Genomic DNA, 19,941 nt, shown 5'->3' on the forward strand with positions numbered 1-19,941 from the left:
ATAGAAGATATTCATGTTCGCATTATTATAGATTCTTACATGGAAAAAAGGGTAAACATTAAGCTTTGCTGCAAGTAGGGGAAACAGCAACAGAGAGCTACGAGATGATCGCTAACTGTTTACTGTGAGAATGTTCTATGTTATGTGCCTGAATAGTGTGCTCCATATTAGTTGACATGAAGATGTTTCTGTAATTCCAGAAGTGTATGTCCGTCAGCTAATTATTCAAAAAAGAAAGTGGAGCAGGTCTGCGATCAGACTGTCGCATGATCGTCTACATGATAAAGGATACACTGCACATCAAACATGTAAACGATGTGGTAAATCATGAAAGAATATTCGGAAAAGGAAGATTTGTGCGAGGTTTGTGTCTCATTGTTTGATTGAAGAGCAAACAGCTCAGAGAGATTAGTGCTGCTCAGAGTTAATTAAGTCCGTGGAGTCGGACTTCATTGTTGAATCACATAATCATAAGAAACGGAACCTGGTGCTGTCAATATAAGAATTCGTGACAATGGGAACCTGGGTATCATCAATGACCGATCTTTGAAATTTCACCATTGCTCTTTTCACCAGATATTCACATGTTCTGCAAAAGGATATCATACTACTGTATTAATCTTATAAGATAAACAATTCTCTATGATCAATAGTTGCACAGTACCAACATTAGTTCCGCAACTTTATTGTTAATCTTTGCACGTCTCATTTTTGAACAATATTATAATTAAACCAAAATTAAACTTATTTTCGACTATATCCCATTAATTGAACTGTGTACTACCACATATACTCGAATCTAAGATGCGCCCTCATTTCTAAACGTCAAAAGTTGTGTCAATTTTATTATATTCAATTCTAAGACGCATCCTGGATATCCAATGAAGCAACTCATAATCTGGCAGTATAAATTAAATCACACACACTTATTTGTTTAAACTAAACATTTAAATGTTAAGATTAAAAAGAGAACAAAGGTACAATCTTACAGTGTGACCAGAGAACATCTTGCTTAAACAGTTTCACTGTCTGAACACAAACTTTCACTATCACTTTGAATGCGATTCCAAGACACAGACCCGTTTTATATTTAAAATTTTGGAGGAAAAAGTGCGTCTTAAATTCGAGTAAATATGGTATCGTCTTGCTAGTGTCATAATGGAACGATTGATGAGGGTATGCGTAAGTATAAAATTCATATTATATAATATACAGTATAACCTCGTTAACACGAACTCGCTTAAGCCGCACACTCGGTTAGGACGAACAAAATTTAGGTCCCGGCATCGTTGTACGTTATCTTATAGGAAGTTTTATCGGTTAACACGAATTTCGGTTAGCACGAATTACGAACTAATGTTTAGTCCCTTGAGTCAGTAAAGGTTTTCATTTAACACGAACTTTCAATCCTTTGTTTTTTTGTTTGTTTCTTTTTGGATTCTTTTTGGATATATATATATATGAGCATAAAAGGCATCTATGGCCTTAAGCGAGCGATGACGTACCTCGACGAGCACACTATCCGGGAAGAAAGGAATTGAGAAGGAAGGAAGTAGCCTGGGACCTGTATATTAGGTACCATCCCGGTCTTTGACTACTATGAATGAGGAAAACCCAGAAAAACCTCATTCAGGATAGCTGGCCTGAAAAGGCTGTTATACTTTTCCAACAGAGTGTGTCCACCGCAAATCGAACCCGGAATCGGTCGCACCAAAGACGGCAGCGTTAACGACTAAGCTAAGCAGGACCATGATTTCATCTTAACAAATAGATTAGTTACCGTCAGTGGCGTATTTACGATTTTGTTTCGGGAGGGGCTTTGCTAACTTTCGGGGGAGGGGGCTTTGCCTGGAAATGTGAAAATTCTGCAAGATATTTCATTTACTTTACTACACTAAGTAAGGTTTCGGGGAGGGGGGCTTAAGCCCGGAAGCCACCCCCCTAAATACGCCACTGGCTACCGTACATCAATTTTTAAGTTTACAAAAAAAAAAAAAAAAAAAAAAAAAGTTTTCAAAACCTGCAGAAGGATTTACATTCATTCATACATACTCAATCTTTCAGCTCATGAGATCTATCAACTGGTACATGCCTCATCTTTGGACATTTATTTTTCGTAATCCCCTCATACTGTAGAATTAAACAGTCGGCCTCTAATCTCATCTGTATACGCAAAGAACCGAAGAAATGTATGCCGCGCCAGAACTGTTATACAGAGATCAAACGCAAGTAACTCACTGCAAAAGAGGAAAATCATTGAAAACGACTGGCTGCATGCATGAATATTACGTGTCGCATCAACTCAACGAACTACGAGAATGAACAAATCTGCATTGCAAAGCAATCCTTTAAACCCGGTAAAACAAACTGAAAACTCAAGCATCAGACGGAGAAACTTCAAAATTTTAAAGAAACACGAGGCATCGCAACTTTACAATCCTCACTCCGCCATCTTCCGAAATAATGAAGTGAAAACTCCCAAAGAGAGAACAGAAAACCAAATACGAAAGTCGTATGAACAGGGAGAAAAAAAAAAAACTTTTTAAAAACTTAAAGAAAAGAGAAAAAATCTAACCTAACTAAACAAAAGCACCAGAATAAATCACGCCACGGAAAAGTGAATGAACATATTGTACTGTCTGTGTATATATACAAAACTGAATTATTGTTACATACAGTAATTATTTTACTGTCTTTGTACATAATTATTTTTAAAGAAACACTGAAAGAAAGAATGGATAACAGTAATATTTTCTCACCACACGAAAAGTAAATCTGTTTCATTTCAAATTCGTAGAGAAGTTCACAGCTAGTCTGATTTATTAGGGAAGGGGGGGGGCAGAAATAAAGACTGAGGGGGCAATGGCAAAGACATCAAAGAACACCATAAAATTAAACATTTATTTATTATTTACAGAATCAGTATTTATTTTTGAATTATCGAAACCGTAAATCTTTGTTTCATTTTTTTGTGCTTAAACAAGCTCTTTGTGAGGTACTTTGTTTCATATTAATAATTAAAATTGAAGTATTTATTTTTTAAACACTAGAACAAAATTATATTACAGCAATTTTAGATTATATAAATATAAAATAGAAGTGTACGTTTTATTCAACGTTTGCATTCAATTTTCTATCTTTCAAAATAAACGATACACTACAGTTTATTAATATTCACGTTGTGGACTATGATACTGTTGTTTGGAAATGTACCTGGTATCCTTGGATGCTTGTCATGGTTGCAATAATAGGGCAAAGTATGAAATTCTGGAAATGGGTAAAGGCAATGGAAAGTGTTTGGTTATCTAGCAAGAAAAACATAATTTTACACAGAAATGAGTAGAATTCGCAAAGTTGACTTTAATTTGGTAAATATAATTATATACAAGAATTTCACTGGTTTTCAGTCAGTTTAAAAATTCTCTTCAGTAATATTTTTAGAGGGAGCAAAAAATAATTTAGGAGTAATTTAGCCGCTCCCTGGCTACGGGCCTGAAAGCTCATGCTTGGTTACACAACAAAAGAAATGAAATCTTTGAGTTTTACGTCACACGGTTATGCCGGTTAGGCTAAAGGAGACGGTGATGATGAGTAATGAATGAAATGATGGAATGAAGAAAGTGGGAGGATACGGGAGAACCCCGAGAAAAACCACGCACGCGGTGTTTGTCCACTACAAAGTTCACTTGGCGGGGGCTGGGTACACAACAAAAGAAACGAACTATCACAACGTTTACGATGCAACGTTTACCGTATTTCTCTGTTAGCACGATTTTTTCCCCCTTGAGACAGTCTAGAGAGTGGATCTAGCAAGGTACAATAAGTAAAGCCCACACCTAAAGCATTCCTCTATCACAATTTCGCCTCCTTGTTACCGCTTCTACACCTTGTCAGAGGAAGAGTTCGATCCTAGTATTTCAAACATAGATAACACAGTAAGCGCGGTATTACTATACACTGATTCATATAAAGGTTTCTACATGAGTAATTACACGATCCGTATTGCTATTTGCAATTTTTGAGTCAGTAACTCTGCTTCCCTTAAGCAGCATCCTGGCGTCACTTTGGTTTTGCTTGAAATGTTCTTCGTCCAAAGTAATGAAGGACATGTTTAATAGGTTTTACATAGTTTCAGACGTTTCGGAATTATACGAGTGGTAGCGGTCTTTTGTATACTCTGACTGTAATCTGCCAGTCTACTGATCTCACAGAGCATCTCGAAACTAATACATTATTTCTTTCCGTAAGTCCTTTCAAATTATATATTTGTAATATCTAATTCTGGTGAAGATAGTGGAGGAATCCATTTAGCTCAAAATATCCACCTCTTAAAATAGTGGAATACAGGTGTCGATATTGTTCGCAAATCTCAATGGTTTCAAAATTAACAGCGGTGGTAATGAACTTAATAGATAACCTGCAGTATGAGTATGTATATTAAATTAAGCTAATTTGTATTCCTTTGTCCTTTTAGTTTCTGCACACAGTTGTGAAACAGAAGACAGCAGTATTGTGTATTACTCACGAGCGTTGTTACGGTTCATTCACATAGAGCGTCACCACCGATATCTTAACGCCAACAAAATTCGCTTCAATGTATTTTAAATAAGTACATACATACATTACGGCCTGCTATTCTGTCGGCCGTCAACAGTAACTAACAGTCACGGTTACCATTGTGTAAAAGAGAATCACGTTCTTGAGTGAGTACATGCTAAGAAGGAAAGAAATCAATGTTGCTGGATCTGACGATTATCGTATACAATGAAATAAAGTTTGATTTTTATCGATATTTGATCCTGGTACGATTGATAATGGGCATCTACTGAAAAAATATAGTTTTCTTTAATTTAATTGGACTAACTTCTCATGAAGTTACAACTGTTCCGTGATTTTAATCAGAAAATATATCATATCTACATATGTAAGATAAATATTGCTGAGGTTGTAAAGAGTTAAACCAAACGCACTGCAATAGGAAACATTTGCAAAATATTAACATCTGGTCAACGTCAGTGAAACTATAGAAGTCGAACTAAGTTCAAACAGAGCCAAAGTTTTAAAAATAACCACTTCTGACACTGCCTTGATTTAGATTCAAGCATAGAATTATGGACATCTCCAAATGGATAAATAATATACACATAGTTGTTATCTGGAAAACTCATTAGCATCCACCAAAGTACTTAGTATTTATCAAGAATCACTCGATACATATGAACACCATTCTGTAAATGCTCGATATTTTTGGGGAGGAATCCTTGTAGTGTATTCTATATTCCTAAAACTTTCAAAGTGGATACAACTGTTCTATTTTTCATTCCAAAACTACAGTTATAACTCTATTTCCCCTCTTCTAGTCCCTAAATTTATTCTGAAGACTAACACGTGTCATATTGTTTTACTAGTTCTTTTCTCGGTTTGGAAGGTAAAAAAATATATATCAATTGCTGTTTAGCCTGTCTTTCCTCGTGCGAAAAGTACCATGCTTCATTGAATAGAACGAGAAAGAAGAAATGCTGTGAAAAATTGCCAACAGCCACAACAGCCTGTGAACAGAGAAATGAGTTCTATATTCGGAAACATCACACCACTCCTGCAGAGCTATTTGTCTTCTCTTCTCGTAAAACCCTGACACGTCAAAAGTAATTTCTGTTTCTGTAGTTTCGACTGAAGTGATGGAATTCTCAAAAAACTATTATGTTGTTCTTCTTTGTGTCTACATTCTGGCGGGACAAGAGGCACGATCTACAGCAAGTAATTGAATTTCCTTTTTCTTTATTATTAATCTTTTTTTCGCAGTTCTTGTTTTAGTCAGTCCGTAGTTTGATTCTAGGCTATGAGTTTGTGGTGGATAACATCTTTGTGAGTTTTCCCGAGGTTTTTCCGTTTTCTCCCACATTCTCATTCCATCAATTCTTTCATAATAATTCACTCCATTAATTATTCATATCCTTCAGACTTCAGGGTATAATGGGGGACGCTAAATTAAAAATCTCATTTCAACGTTTAAAGATTACCAATCCCATATAGAAAAATATCAGATGATAATGCAGAGTAGAAATGGTTATCTAAACCTTATTCAACTCTAGTATCATCATTGCATGGAGTTTTGAGTTCGATTCTATGTGAGCATTGAAATTTTAACGATTCCGGTTATTCGGATTCAACTTCAAACTTTAGAACCATGCACGGACGCCAATCTGGGGATACAATATACCCCATTAACCCTGGATTACAAACCTTCTTTTGTGCCTACGTAGTTACAAACCATTCGTAAATTTTACGACTCAATTTTGGTCTTTTTATTATTTCTTTCTATATTATAATTTTTAAATCTAAAAATGGGCTTGTTTACAGAATTTTATCGACAATAATATTGGATGCCTCTGTAATACTTTATTGAACAAGTACATGTAAAAAGTTATGTATATAACTTGCTAGCTGTATACTTGAATTGCAAATATGACGTTATGAAGAAATAGTTATATTTATGTAGGAAAATTGTTTTATAGATATTACAATAATAAATAACTAAAGTAAAAGGAGAAAGGCAACTAAAAACCGTAGCACTTTGCATACAAACTTCGAAAAAAGTAATTAGGTGCTAACTTGAAAGTTGTGACTCCAAACTATTTCATTTTTCCTCGTCACTCACCACGCAACACACAGCTCTATTTTCAGCACAAATCGCCCCCCTCCAGTGCTTACACAAGTGTGTTGTCATTCTCCTTTTCCCTGATGGTCAGTAAAAGCAAGTTTTTCTTGTTTCTTGTGGCGGGTTTGCCATAGGGTTAGTGATGTGGATGCGCTTTCTTAGCAGTATCAGTAGAGTCTTCATCAGAAGATATCCAACAACCTTCTTATTTGATTATTTTCACGTTCTTCCTCACCGTCACTCATAGTTTCTCCACCAACGAAGACAAGAGATAGTTACAATACTACGACTCAACTCGTTGCACTGTTTATAGTCCAAAAAATAACTAATTTAATGTTAAAAACAAGAAAGTAGATTTGTCAAAATTTGTTTAAAAAATTAACGTGGTTACAAACCTTTCGTAAAAATTACGACTAGACCTTCAAAATATGCATGATAAAAGTGACTGACCCGGCTGTAAAACCAAAACTAGCCTCTGCTGCAAGAGCTAGGAAGGTATTGGGGAGGAGGACGGCCGTGCATTTGCAGTTCAGCGAATTCAACAATTTTGGACATGTTGTTTCGTAAAATTTACGAATGGTTTGTAATCTAGGGTTAATAAATATGGTTTAAATGCTGTTATGCCGCACTTGTCTGGATCTAAACGAAACGAAATTGAGAAAAAAAAATCAGGACAAAATTTTTGAACATAAAGTTACAAAACGAGATGAGAAACATTTTTTCGAGAACCAAGACGAGACGAGAAAACCGTCTCGTGTCTGGGTAACACTAACTACAGTACCCGAAAACTTTTCAGCAATCTGGTAGCTTCAGAAATAATAATCGTTTTCGTCCCTAGGACGGAAACCATTGTTAAATGTTCTTGTGAGAGAGTGAAGTGTTGTCGAATCGCCTTCGAAAAGACGTTGAATCGTAACACCGAACCGAGTTTTGCGAAACGCATTTTGCTGTGGTGTCGCCATCCCGAGTGCAAACAAACAACTACGCATACAGAGGGAATGCCAATATATACAAGAGGTAGTTTATTCCTGGATCATTTTTCTTTTTTTCTTCTTTTTTTTAAAAAAATCAATTTTTCTTAATATTTTACAAACAACTATTTAATTAGTAGCCTTCATCTTAGGTAACCACGAAAGTTCGTGAGGATGAGTGTTTTACATCACTTATCAAACACGGCTCACAAAAATCTTAAACACCTACTTCATTCTTAGAAATAATCACCACTGGCTTCAATGACATGTTCCTAAACGAGACAGAAGCTGACAAATGTCCTTTCTGAAAAAATCTTTTTTTCTAGAGTCCAAAACTGTGATACAGCCTTTGTGACATCATCGCGTATTCGGAACTGCTGTTCCCGCTGGTGGTTATCAATAGCCAAAAAAACAAGTAATAGTCCCATGGGGCGACGTCCGGGAAAGAGGGTTGGATGAGGCAGAAACTTCCCAGCCCAGTGTTTTGATCACTTCTTTGGTCACTTTTGCCGTAAAAGGTTTGGCAAGATCGCGGAGGACGAGAACTCTTCTTCTGTTGACCAGTCCTGATTGCTTCTGGAGCAGTGCAGCTGAAACTCTCTGCAATTGTAACAGCAGACCTCTGCTGTTATGGTTTTTCCGCTTTCTATATATTCATCGTGGACTATGCAAGTGCTGGTCCATCAAACACACAGCATTACCTTCTTTTGGTGAATGTATGGTTTAGCGACCAATGAGACCGAAACAGAAATTGACCAATAATGTTTCGTCTTCTGGTTATCATACATGATCCATTTTTCGTCTCATGTCAAGATTTGGTCCAGGAACAAGGAGTTATTACAGCCAGCGCAACAGCAATGAAAGCAGATGTTAAACCGTTCGAGCTTGTTACCCTCGGATAGGACATGAGGAACCCAATTGCTTATCTTCCATGTCATTCCAAGTCTATGAAGATATAATCAAAAGGTTTCATCAGATACTCCAAGCCTGTGTGCAAGCTTCTGAAAGGTTTGATAAGGATTCTGCTTGACTTCCTCCTCCAAATAGACTTTGTCGAGGATGGATGGACGACCAACACGAGGCTTGTCTTCAAAGCTCTTCGCTCCGAAAGAAAAACGGCTGAACAATTTTTGAGCAGTCCGTTCATTTACTGACATCTCTCCAGCGTTGCCAGACTCACAGCTCGGAATTATTCCAAAACCAGGTCGAAATTATGTTAGATCCAAATTCAAAAGTTTTTACTGAAAAGAAAACCAAAGTTGAGATACGATAACGTAACTTAAAATATACAGAGTGCAAGAATGCGAGGATAGAACTCAGTACTTCACGCACCAAATATTTAACTCAACTAAACTGGTGCAGTCGCTGGCAGACTCACAGATTGGAATTATTCTGAACAATTTCTCATTTTAAGAGCAGGAAAAGCTTGACTTCTAAGAAGAATAAAGAAATAAAAAAAAATGTCGTATAAATGAATGCAAATATTTACATATTTTGAAAGAAAATGACCTCTCAGTCAAAGGATTGCAAAATCATAGGTGGTGCTACAACAAACACAAAAAAAGTAAAAATGCATCTCTGGAGTGGACTGGGTCAAACACATGGCGAAAAGCCTTTGAGTCACTTGCATTTGTGTGCTATATGTTTCAAGCTACCGTCTCCAATAAAACTCGTTTTCTAATTCATTTTCAGGAACACTAAATTGTTTTTATTCCCACGCCACTTCTCGAAAGGCATCGCTAGAGATGACCTTCCGCCGTTTCGAACTTGCTTCGAACAATAGACAAGATGGGAGAGGATACATTTCTGCCCACGGGCGTCTCTGACGGAGAAACAGGGGGACACGTCCCCCTCAAATATTTTGAGTACGAGATATATGGATCAATGCTGAAAGTATTTAGATCTAGATGGAAGAAGTAAAAATATAGACAGAACAAATTAAAGTTATGTCTGTTCTTAAACATTAGGTTAATGTGATTAGAATGTCCGCCTGGCGTGTGTCACTTTCAAAGAAGGATTCTTTTTAAAGTTACGCTTCTTGGTTAGACTACTTTGACTCGGCTGCAGGGACACAATTTTTTTATTGCTTAACCAGCAACAATTGGTTTCCATGACGAAGGGAGATTGGAAAAAGGAAGGAAAGTATGTATAGAAAGTTTATCTGTGAATTAAGAAAGGAGATCTACAAAGACAGGGAAATATACAATAGAAGTGAAGGTGACAAGACGATTTTAAAAAGAAAGAGAAATTTGAATATTATATGTGAGAGTAAATTTCATGCGAATACTGTAGAAGGGCAGCAAGGGACAACTGCTATGACAATATAGAAACTAAAGATAGAAATGAGTTTTTAATGAACGAATTGAGTTTGAGGAAGATGGAAAGAATAGATTGAGGAGCTGGATGATAGTACGATTATACTGTACATTTAAAACATTAAAACGGAAAACGAAGTAATCGAGGATGGTTCATTGGACAAGTTCAAAAACATACAGCAAATGAAGAACAAAAAGGTAGATAATATGTCTTTTCAGTTTATTAAGAATACAGAAGAAGAATGAAAATCAAACATTCGAAATTCGCAATCAAATCAAGTGTCATCGTAAGACTCCTTTCAGAGAGTTAAGATTTTGTTAGCTAAGAAAACGAAATATATGAAGACTATAAAACTATACTGCTGCAAATGCGTTTAAGAATACTGAGCAGGAATTCACCGGTAGGAATGTCAACGTGAAGAAATTATCAAAGAACCATATTATATATACACTTATGATAAGTTGTGTTGCTAAAGGTAGAAAGAGCGGATGCCATTAGTAATGTAGATTCCAGTTTACTCATAATTTTGACGTAACTTTAGTTGGGGTCTACTAGCATTCTAGTCATGCCTCCCCACAATTTTAACATGCTGGAGACACCCATGTTCTGCCGTTCTTCTTCTTCCCACGACCAATTTCTTTTTTATCTCCAGGTTTCGCGGCTTTTTGATAAACTTGCTGAAATTATGCTAGATTTGTACAGGATGCTAAATGCTAGATGCTAAAAACATGCAAATTATGCTATATCTAGCATCATTATGCTAGATCTGGCACCGCTGCATCTCTCCAAATACGGAGCATATTCTTCAAGCGGCCTCTGCAACTTTGTTTCGTAATTTGTACTCGTCTTTCTAACGACACGTTCTTTCGAAGATCTGCACATCCTACAAAACCGATAGCGAAATGTGCGATGCACTAAACAACTCTCTACTGAATAAGGTTTGAAGGGAATGTCAATGTATGACGTCATCAGGATCAATTTGACCACACTAACGCGAAAAAAGTAACTGTTCTCAAAACAGCACAAACTTTCTTGCTTACCTGATATATGGCGTAAGTTATTTCTAATACAAGTATAATCAAACGGCAGTTTCCTTTTGGGGTGAGTTTTCTTCAGACCAAGTTTTCACATAAATATTTCAGTATTAGCTGCAGTTTAACGTAATTTAATTTAAGAAACTGGAGCGAGAAAGTTTAAGCGCGGTGGGCTGTACCTTTTATTACTTTATTTTTATTTGTATCCACTAAGTCTAACTGTGGTAAATATTGATACAACTCTTTTATAATTATTATTTTATTATATATTGGTTTTACAATATACATGTGAATAGTTACGTGCATTTCAATTTATCTAGTCACTTCGAGACCAATTTCTTTTCATTCCATCTGGAAGGTATTTGAGTTTTCCTCAAGTTACGATTTTATAAGCCCTAGGTATACAAAAAAAAAAAAAAAAAAATCTGCATTATAATCCCATTCCTATGAGGGATTTCTTCCCAAGATTACTATATTTTACCTGCTACTCCTTCAGATAGGGGAAGTTAGTTTACCGGTAAAAAAAAAAATAAAAAATTAAAAATTCAATATTCTCCGAAACAACATGAACTATTAGCAATATTCCACATACTTTTCATGAAGATATCTGTAAATAAATAATTTTAACTTACGGGTTTTCTATCCGTGTTCTACTTTAATCGACAGACTTACTGTCTATTGCTAAATTCTAATTTTGATTCAAGTTAGTTAATTTTCTTCAACTTGAATCAAATTTAACATTATAACAATAATACATAGGTGTATCAAAAAATAAGGTAAATTTGTCTCTAAAACCCATTGTATTTTGTATAATAGTAATAATAATAATAATAATAATAATAATAATAATAATAATAATAATAATTGTATGTTGCAAGTACTAAGGTGAGGGAAGTCGGACGACAATTACAGCCTTCTACGTCAAGCCGTCAGGTACTTAAAATCAGAACAATTTAAAGATGGCGGATGGGCTTGAACATTCCTCCGAGGAGCAGGTGCCCGATGTTATTAGTTTTTTATGGACAAATAGACGGACACCATTTGACATTCATCGAGAATTTGTGGGGGTCTATAGAGAGAGAGTGTTATATCGCAGAAACAAGTGTATGTGTGGTGCAGTGCATTCGCAACTAGTGGAAGAACTGTGACAGATTATGACAGAAGCAGCACACCAGCAACATACATCACCGACACGAATGTGTGTAACGTCGGTGCGATTATTCATGAAGACAGAAAACTGAAGTTGTGTGATATCGCAAATGCATTGCATTTGCAATGTCACGCAACCTAAAGAAACACCTCCGTGGCCGGCGTTTCGACACGTTGGAAGACATACAACAGGATAGGAATACCTGGTTAGGTAACATAAAGCAATATTTCTTAGCAAAGGGCATGGATAATTTGGTGTTACATTAGAATGCACGTTTGGACAACGGATATTTATCTCTGCACGTTTCTCAGTAAATCGAAAATTCACCTTACTTTTTGATACACCTTTGTATATCCGTTACATTGAAGGAAAACATGACCACGGCTGTATGCACTGTTGCCAATTTAGCCATTTTATGGCTAAGTCTAGCTATTTTCAAATGCTGTTTAGCTAGTAAAAATGTAGTTTAGCTATTAGATATAATCTTGGTCAATTCTGCTTTCAAAGTTTCCAATTTCTAGCTATTTGTGCTTAACGGTAATGGAATATAACTTTTTCAATCAAAACTCCTCTAACATTATGAAAAAAAAAAAAAACATAATAAAATATAATTTATTATTTTGCTAATCCCTCTTATTATAATAGTACTTACATTGCAACATCAAAAACTGTTTACCTTTTTAGTGTATCATTGGTACTTGTAAACATGGGAACATTATTAAATACCGTTTTGTGTGAACATAAAACATAATATGCGTTTTAGTTTGCGATATGAGATATCTCATATTCATTTTTCTGAAAATACAAGTAGATGTATTTCACAATTACGTATCGGGTACAGAATAATAACAGACGTAATGGCCTGTAGTATTGGACTCCATCAACAAAAATTTCTGGGTGCACGCCTGAATCGCATTTTATTGATTTCGATGTCTTCTATCGATTGATTTACGTTTTATCTTTGGATTCTATTACTACTAAATAGGGCCGGCCCTAGGCAATTTGCCGCCCCCTTTCTCCACGAAGAACAAATCTTAAAAACTACGATTTTAAGTATGCTACCCCATAATGAACAACGAAAGGGAGGGAAAGAACAATAAAGCAATAATAGCATTCAATATCGAGCTCCAATCAATCTCAATATATCAGTTTGCAATTCCAGTGCAACTAGCATTTTATCTTTATTTCTTGATTTTCCTTCTACATCTGTTATATCTATATATAATTTCCATCTTAAATGATTCGGATCTTGTTTGTGACAAAGCAAAGACTAGTTTTCATATCAAAACTGTGATAACTGATTAAATGGAACAAGTGTTCGCTACTGTTCAAGAACTGATTTCTTGTATTTGACAACAATCAAGCAATTCATGCTGGGGATTTTGTATGACTATTTGCTTTAGCATTGTTCATGTGACCTTAAACCTATGCGACCTAAACATGATTAATGAATGTAGCATTCTAATATTAGGTCAGCTTAGTAAATTTAACAACCATCATCATAAAATGTTTCCAAGAAATAATATTTTTAAAAACATAGTTATGACAGATTTTGTCGTCCTTTGAAACTTGCCGCCCCGTGCACATGCACGTGTTGCACATACGGTAGAGCCGGCACTAAAGACATACTCATCTATAGTTTGTTCAGGTCAATGAGATTTATCCATTGGTATGTCTAGTCTTTTTTTTTTCGTTGTCTTCATCCCGGCGAAATTAAAATACCGCTAATTTTACAGTAATTATGTGATATCTTCAAATAGATAAAAGATAATTGAAATATGGAACAAGAGCGCCCTAGACAATATTGTTTTGCGTGAGGTACCGTTATCACAAGTGCCGATTTTCAAAATAACTCGAAATCGAAAGCAGATAAGTGAGTCGCGATAACGGTTTCTCATGTAAAATGATATTGTCTAGGGCGCTCTTGTACCACATTTCGATTATCTTTTATCTATTTGAAGATATAACATAATTAATGTAAAATTAGCGGTATTTTAATTTCGCCGGGATGAAGACTCTTAAACGCTAATAATACTGTACAACTATTTTTTAAAAAAATCTTCCCAACAATTAATAACAGTAATAACAATAAACTCAACATATTATTCCACAATTAAGAAATAATAATAGTATAAACAAACTTGTTTAAATAATTCTTGAAAAAACCCAACAGCTGTGTTACTGACTCTGCAAACCACTGCCTCTGCCATCTGTGGTCGACTTTTGCAACTAGCACGCAGAGTAGCGAAAACTTGCGGTTTGCGCCATCTCGGGGAAGTATCACGAGTTACCAAGCCTCGGGGGTTTGAAGCATTTCGCGCTGAATTAGCGTCGCCATGGAAACAGCCACCATTTCAAATAAGAGCACAAATGTTGTTGACTTTCACGTTTGATGCTCTCAACGCAAAAATTTCCACTTGCAGTAGTCATAGCTTCTTTCGCGCTTGGATCTTGTTTTACGCCATAGCCACAATACAAGACTATAGCATCAACCGACTATACAAGTGGATATTCTAGGAAAACTAGTTTCGATAAGTTCCTCGCTTTACATGATCAAGAAAATAAAATTTTCGTAACTTCCCCCTCTCCTCTTTTCTTTTAATGTTAGTTTAAAAATTACGAAGCAAACGTTTACAATCTGTTTCCGTTTACGATATTCAAGAATTTTCTGTAATGACAACAACAGAAAAAAAAATAGCCATCTCTGATTCATAATTTAGATATGCCACTACATATTGCAAGCGTGGGCTATGCTATGAATTCTAGTTAATCACGCGAACTACGTCAGGAAAGATATCTGACATAAATTTAATGTCCAATATTATTATCGAAAAAACGAATATTTAACGAAAAAATGTTCAAATATGAGGCATATCCCAATCGAAACGTTTAAGGATGATTTAAGGGGACAAGTTTTGGCGATAGATGTCACTAGTCTTCGTATCTCTCTAATGTATTTTTTACCTTTCACGAAAGTTTACAATTTCTCTTACAAATTTCAATCTAGAGACTTCAAATTTTTAGAGAAGGAACTTCGTAACCTATCAAAGGCAACAATCTGTGCCGATAGTTTATTTAGAATTTTCTTCATTGCTGAAACAGTTCCAATGTTAAAGGTTTGGATATCCATTCCAACAACAATAAAGACAATTCTAAATTTTAAAAAATGCACGGATTGTTGCCTTCGATAGGTTATGAAGTTCCTTCTCTAAAAATTTGAAGTCTGTAGGTTGAAATTTGTAAGAAAAATTGTGAATTTTCGAGAAAGATGAAAAATACACTACAGAGATACGAAAGGTGTAGTGACATCTATCGGCAAAACTTGTCCCTTTAAACTAACCTTAATCAAGCTGAACAAATGGGTTAGTGTAAAATCCTTCATGCGTAGTCTTCCAGAAATTCGAGAAAAGCTAAATCTAAGCGAAAATTTATACTTAAGTATACTTTCATCTAATTTTTCATTATGATACTGGTACAACAATAAATGTTTAGTTAAGGAAATACAGACCAAAATTATGGTTAAGTCTCTAACATTGATTTTTGTGTCTACAATATTAACCGAAGAGATATTTCAATCCATAAACCACATCAAACTGAATAAAACAATATGATTGAAGGTAAATTATCATGCCTAGTTTTCGAGAAAATCATCACAAAGAATTTGTAGAGTGCTGAAAAATATGTCATTCATTGCCAATAGTCATTAATAGTATTTATTTATATTTATGTATAAAATAATATGTGTGTGTGTCGTGTGTCATCAGAATTCCGCTGGCCTAGAGCACCAAATTTGATACACCAGATAGCTATTGACCATATCTAGTTCTGTACGAAGCCCTTTTCCGATTTTCGGGGAAGGAGAGTTAGTATTTGGAGGCTGAAAACTTCTGCGTTTCTCGTAGTTTCTAAGAAAGCCTTATATATGCAACCCACAATACATCTATATTGTGTGGGCTTACATACCACTACAGGATAAATACTAAATATTTTCGAAAATAATCCTATATGCTATAGGTAAAGTAAAATTCAGTGTAAGGTAACTAAGACATGAAAACACGAATTATTCAAGTTATGTTCCACTTTTTATGTTCTTTAGGCTAAAGAAGGTGGGTGAATAGTGGAAGTGAGTGATTATGAAAAAAGTGAAATAAGAACGTGGGAGGAAACACGAGAACTTTCCCGAGAAAAGAAACGCACACAATGTTGTCCACCACAAACTTACATGGCCTGAGATCCAAGCAGGGTTCCCTTGCACATGATTAATTATTAATCAGAGTAAACTAATCAAACTGAATCAACAGGCGATAACGGCGTCAAAGATAAGAGTATAACGAAAATTTCCTTTGTGAACTTCCACTTAACTTACTTTCTTTAAATAATAAAGATCAATTAAGACATTGTTTCCAACGAACACATGCAGTAAATCGTACGAACTGTTTCATACGTTTGAACATATATTATCACGATCACCATGCATGCATTCATGAACATGATAATGCCCAGTCTCCACTGTGTTAACAGCAACATAATTTGTAGCAACGTGTTTCCAGTACACACATTTCTCGGTTTTACGGACGTTGATTTAACGGCTTTCGGAAACAATGGACACAATCTGGAGCACCCTATTTTAAACTAAAAATGTTTAATTTACTGTAATGTAGCACATATTTACACTGTACATTGCCAGACTCATGTCCAAAATGATTGTCGCATATCTATAACTGTCTTCTTGTAAAAATAATTTGATAATGATTTTGCAGGTTACTTTTAATACTGATACTATGTGTATAATCGGGAAATGTATATTTGTGGTAAATTTCATAGGAAAAGAATCATGAATACGAAAATTAGAGTAAAACAATGTGTTGCTAAATAGACAAGAAAGTTTTGTTCTTATTTACTGCTCTTTTGACATGAAATTTTCCACATACATGTCTTTGCCGATTATACACATACTAACAATATAAGAAATACCGGTCAAATTCCGGTTATCAAATTATATTCCTACAACATATATTTATACACATGCGACAATAATTTTGGACATGAGTGTACTTGATTACAAGTATAATACGATATTACTCCTTGCCCTTCCGTAACGTAATTGTGAATATTAACTCCTGCAGACTTAATGTCGGAACTGACGCACAATCGACAACATCGGGCTGGTCTGCCTGCTTTTAATTCGCCCATACAAGGAATAAACGTACAGCTCATTACTGTAGTCAACATTCTCGTTCATATTGTCAAATACTACCGTAGACTAGCGGTTACCGTTCTTAATTCGCAATTGAGAGTTCCTGGGTTTGAATCTCGTCTCCGACATATGAGCGCAAGAGTCTTGGTCTTGCACTTTTTGCAAGAGTCTTGCATGCAAGCCCAATCCCAAGACCAGGAATCCCGACGCAAGACCAAGACCAAGACTCTTGCGCAAGAGTCTTGCACAAGTACCGGCACTACTTTATATATATAGAATGTAAAAAAGGAGATGAATTGCTTGACTTCAGTAAAAATGCTGCTGAAGTGGATGTGTTCCCTGTAGTTTATGCAATCCATGTGAGTCAATCTGCTCCTGTAGCATATAGCTACAGTATGTCGTTTTCTGAATTGGTTGTTCGCATTTTCAGTAGATATTGCTCGTTTTCAAGCCATACAGGTGTCATCTTGCGAGTAGTAGTGGCCCGCGTTGGCGCGAATTGACCTTGAACTCATTTTTGTGACGTCATAGGTCAAAGGTCAATGACCTTGGCCCGGGGTCAATGACCTAGGGGTACCTAGGACCACCCCCTCTAAATTTTGGCAGGGGTACCTTGGCCCACCCCCTAAATTTTGGCAGGGGTACATAGGGCCACCCCCCTTAAATTTTGGAAATTGCCAAATTTAAAAATTGGGTGTGGTAGCCTAGGACCATAGTATGTACCTCTATCAGTATTGGGTGTCTATGTCGTTCCCTTTTATGGGTAAAAAATTGCCAAAAATTTAAATTTCGGGGGTTTTTGACCTAATTTATCCCCTTTGATGAGGTATTATTACCCTATATAGTTATATGGGCGTATACAGGGGTCCATTACCTTTCATAAGACATGGGTATATTAATGCACCCCTTGAAAAATTTGGGAGGGGGTACGTTGGCCCACCCCTTAAATTTTGGAAATTGCCCAATTTAAACGTTGGGTATTATAGTACCGGACCCTAATATGTATCATGATAAATTTGGGTGGTCCACCTCGTTCCCTTCTAGGGGTACACAATTGCCAAAATATAAACGTAAGCAATACGTTGTACCATGTGTTTGGTTTTTGACCTAATTTATCTCCTTGGATGAGGTCCTATTACCTTATATGGTTATATGGTCATGTATAGGTGTTCATTCCCTATCATAAGACATAGGTACATTGGTGCACCCCTTTAAATTTTTAGGAGGGGTACCCCGGCCCACCCCTTCAATTTCAGAAATTCTCCAATTTAAGCATTTGGTATTATAGTATAGGACGCTAATATGGATCACTATAAATTTGGGTGGTCCACCTCGTTCCCTTTTAGGGGTACAAAATTGCCAAATTTTAGTACAACCACGTGTTTGGTTTTTAACCTAATTTATCTCCTTGGATGAGGTCCTATTACCTTATATGGTTATATGGTCATGTATAGGTGTTCATTCCCTATCATAAGACATAGGTACATTGGTGCACCCCTTTAAATTTTTAGGAGGGGTACCCCGGCCCACCCCTTCAATTTCAGAAATTCTCCAATTTAAGCATTTGGTATTATAGTACAGGACCTCATTATGTATCATGATAAATTTGGATGGTCCATCTCGTTCCCTTTCATGGGTACGAAATTGCCAAATTTAGGTACAACCACGTGTTTGGTTTTTGATTTAATTTATTCCCTTGGATGAGGTCCTATTACCTTATATGGTTATATGGTCATGTATAGGGGTCCATTTCCTATCATAAGACATAGGTACATTTTTGCACACCTTTAAATTTTTGGGAGAGGTACCTTCGCTCACCCCTTTAATTTTGGAAATTGTTCAATTTAAACATTTGGTATTACAGTATAGGACCCTAATATGGATCACTATAAATTTGGGTGGTCCACCTCGTTCCCTTTTTAGGGGTACAAAATTGCCAAAATATAAACGTAAGCAATACGTTGTACCACGTGTTTGGTTTTTGACCTAATTTATCTCCTTGGATGAGGTCCTATTACCTTATATGGTTATATTGTAATGTATAGGTGTTCATTTCCTATCATAAGACATAGGTACATTGGTGCATCCCTTTTAATTTTAGGAGAGGTACGTACCTTGGCCCGCCCCTTAAATTTTGGAATTTTTTGATTTAAGCATTCGGTATTATAGTACAGGACCTTAATATGTATCATGATAAATTTGGATGGTTCACATCGTCCACTTTCATGGGTACGAAATTGCCAAAATATAAACGTAAGCAATACGTTGTACCACGTGTTTGACATTTTGACCCAATTTATCTCTTGGATGAGGTCCTATTACCTTATATGTTTATATGGTTATGTATAGGGATCTATTCCCTATCATAAGACATAGGTACATTTGTGCACCCCTTTAAAATTTGTTAGGGGTACCTTGGCCCATCCCTTAAATTTTAGAAATTGCTCATTTTATATATTTGGTATTATAGTACTGGACCCTAACATGTATTATGATAAATTTGGGTGGTTTACCTCGTTTCTCTTTCATGGGTACATGTTATATGGGTATGTACAGAGGTTTATTACCTTTATATGTTTATGTTCCCTTTTAAATTTGGGGAATTATCAAATAAC

The sequence above is a fragment of the Thermobia domestica genome, chromosome 14 (assembly GCF_964235325.1).
Source record: "Thermobia domestica chromosome 14, izTheDome1.hap1.1, whole genome shotgun sequence".
NCBI lineage: Eukaryota > Metazoa > Arthropoda > Insecta > Zygentoma > Lepismatidae > Thermobia > Thermobia domestica.